Source organism: Bison bison, unplaced genomic scaffold (assembly GCF_000754665.1).
Source record: "Bison bison bison isolate TAMUID 2011002044 unplaced genomic scaffold, Bison_UMD1.0 scf7180017845424, whole genome shotgun sequence".
Lineage (NCBI taxonomy): Eukaryota > Metazoa > Chordata > Mammalia > Artiodactyla > Bovidae > Bison > Bison bison.
In genome coordinates this window covers 10423-12884 of record NW_011475997.1, presented here as the reverse complement: position 1 = coordinate 12884, position 2462 = coordinate 10423, and the positions used below count along the sequence as shown (strand labels likewise).

Sequence of the window (2462 nt, the reverse complement as noted above, 5' to 3'; positions counted from 1 at the left end):
AGAGTGAAAAAGTTGGCTTAAATCTCAACATTCAGAAAACTAAGATCATGGCATCTGGTCCCATCAGTTCATGGCAAATAGATGGGGAAACAGTGGAAACAGCGTCAGACTTTATTTTTTTGCCTCCAAAATCACAGCAGATAGTGACTGCAGCCATGAAATTAAAAGATGCTTACTCCTTGGAAGGAAAGTTATGACCCACCTAGATAGCACATTAAAAAGCAGAGATATTACTTGCCAACAAAGGTCCATCTAGTCAAGACTATGGTTTTTCCAGTGGTCATGTATGGATGTGAGAGGTGGACTGTGAAGAAAGCTGAGCACCGAAGAATTGATGCTTTTGAACTGTGGTGTAGGAGAAGACTCTTGTGAGTCCCTTGCACTACAAGGAGATGCAACCAGTCCATCCTAAAGGAGATCAGTCCTGGGTGTTCATTGGAAGGACTGATGCTAAACCTGAAACTCCAATACTTTGGCCACCTCATGAGAAGGGTTGACTTATTTGAAAAGACCCTGATGCTGGGAGGGATTGGGGGTAGGAGGAGAAGTGGACCACACAGGATGAGATGGCTGGATGACATTACTGACTCGATGCACATGAGTTTGTGGGAACTCCGGGAGTTGGTGATGGACAGGGAGGCTTTACGTCCTGCGAGTCATGGGGTCCCAGAGTCAGACATGACTAAGCGACTGAACTGAACTGAAAGATGTACAACTGTAAAACTCTTATTAGAAGAAGATAATATTGGAGGAAATCTAGGTGACCTTGGATTTGGTGATGGCATTTTAGATACAAAATTAAAAGCATGATTTATGAAAGAAACAATTGATAAGTTGAACTCTTTTGAAATTAAAAACTTCTGCTGGACAATGACATTTTAAAAAATGTGCAATAAAATAGGACATAGAAAATATGAAGTAGAAAATAAAAATTAGATTTTTGCAAAATTTGTCAGATTAAATCTCTAGACAGGGTGATCAAACAAAAGAAATAATAATAAAATGCCAATATCAGAGTTCATAGAGGAAATATTACTATAGTTCCTAGTCATATCAAAGTGATGATAAACTACATTGTTTCTGCAAATAAATTCAACTACGTAAATCTAGTGGGAAAATTCCTTGAAAAACACAATGTACCAAAATGAGTATAAGAAGAAAAAAAATCAGAATAGACTATTACATTTGACTTAAAAAGACTTTATAATGTTAGTAGAATAATGTGCAAAAATTTTGCATCACTGTGTTCTACACCTGAAACTAATATGATGTTGTAAATCAAGTGTACTTCAAGAAGATCAATTGGTTCATCATTCGAAGAGTTGACTCATTGGAAAAGTCTCTGATGCTGGGAGGGATTGGGGGTAGGAGGAGAAGGGGATGGCAGAGGATGAAATGGCTGGATGGCATCACTGACTCGATGAACATGAGTCTGAGTGAACTCTGGGAGTTGGTGATGGACAGGGAGGCCTGGCGTGTTGCAATTCATGGGGTCGCAAAGAGTTGGACACGACTGAGAGACTGAACTGAACTGAACTGAAAGGAATATGATGGTCAACAGGGCTGTGATGACCATGGAATCAATGCCTCCAGAAAAGATAATTGGAACATTTGCTTTCCTATTACTAGTTTTCAAAACTTCGCTTGGTGTCAGGTTTTCATCCCTAGGTAAACACAAGACACGTCTCTTGACTGCGATACTCAGGACACCAATGATCTGCTGAACTACTTCCTTCATCTGTCCATCAGTAAGAAAGACCTGAAGGGTCTCTTGTCAGTGGCCTCCAGGAAATGCTGCTGCAATGGGCCTCAAATGCAGCTTGTGGCAATGCTGTATTTAAAGGGACAACAGGTTCTTTAAGATACAGTTTGGCTTCATTTGTTGCCACCAAGACAAACGTTGGCAAGTCTGCTGACATCTCAGTCAGGGTATTAACACATTCTCTGATATCATCCCCCACCCTCCGCCCCCTCCCCCGAATTGTATTTCCAAGGATACAACTTTAAAACGACAGATTTGGCAATGGAAACAGACTTGAGATCAATTCTGAAAATTTCAGATGCTGGAACTTCCTGCCACTGATCGGCCACTCCAGACGCTTGGGCGCCAACTGAAGAGAGGCAGAAACTCTTGCCCAAGTTACTAAAATGCCAAAGCCAGCTACGACGACCAAAAAAGTCCCTGCTGCTACTGCTGCTAAGTCACTTCAGTCGTGTCTGACTCTGTGCCACCTCACACATGGCAGCCCACCAGGCTCCCCCATCCCTGGGATTCTCCAGGCAAGAACACTGGAGTGGGTTGCCATTTCCTTCTCCAATGCAGGAAAGTGAAAAGTGAAAGTGAAGTCACTCAGTCGTGTCCGACTTTCCAGACCCCATGGACTGCAGCCCACCAGGCTCCTCCATCCATGGGGGTTTCCAGGCAAGAGTACTGGAGTGGGGTGCCATTGCCTTCTCCAAAA

General features: G+C 42.6%; 1 pseudogene; it reads right to left on the bottom strand.

The window, feature by feature from the left end:
* Nucleotides 1–2462, bottom strand: part of LOC104984656 — a 4291-nt pseudogene that overhangs the window by 1320 nt on the left and 509 nt on the right.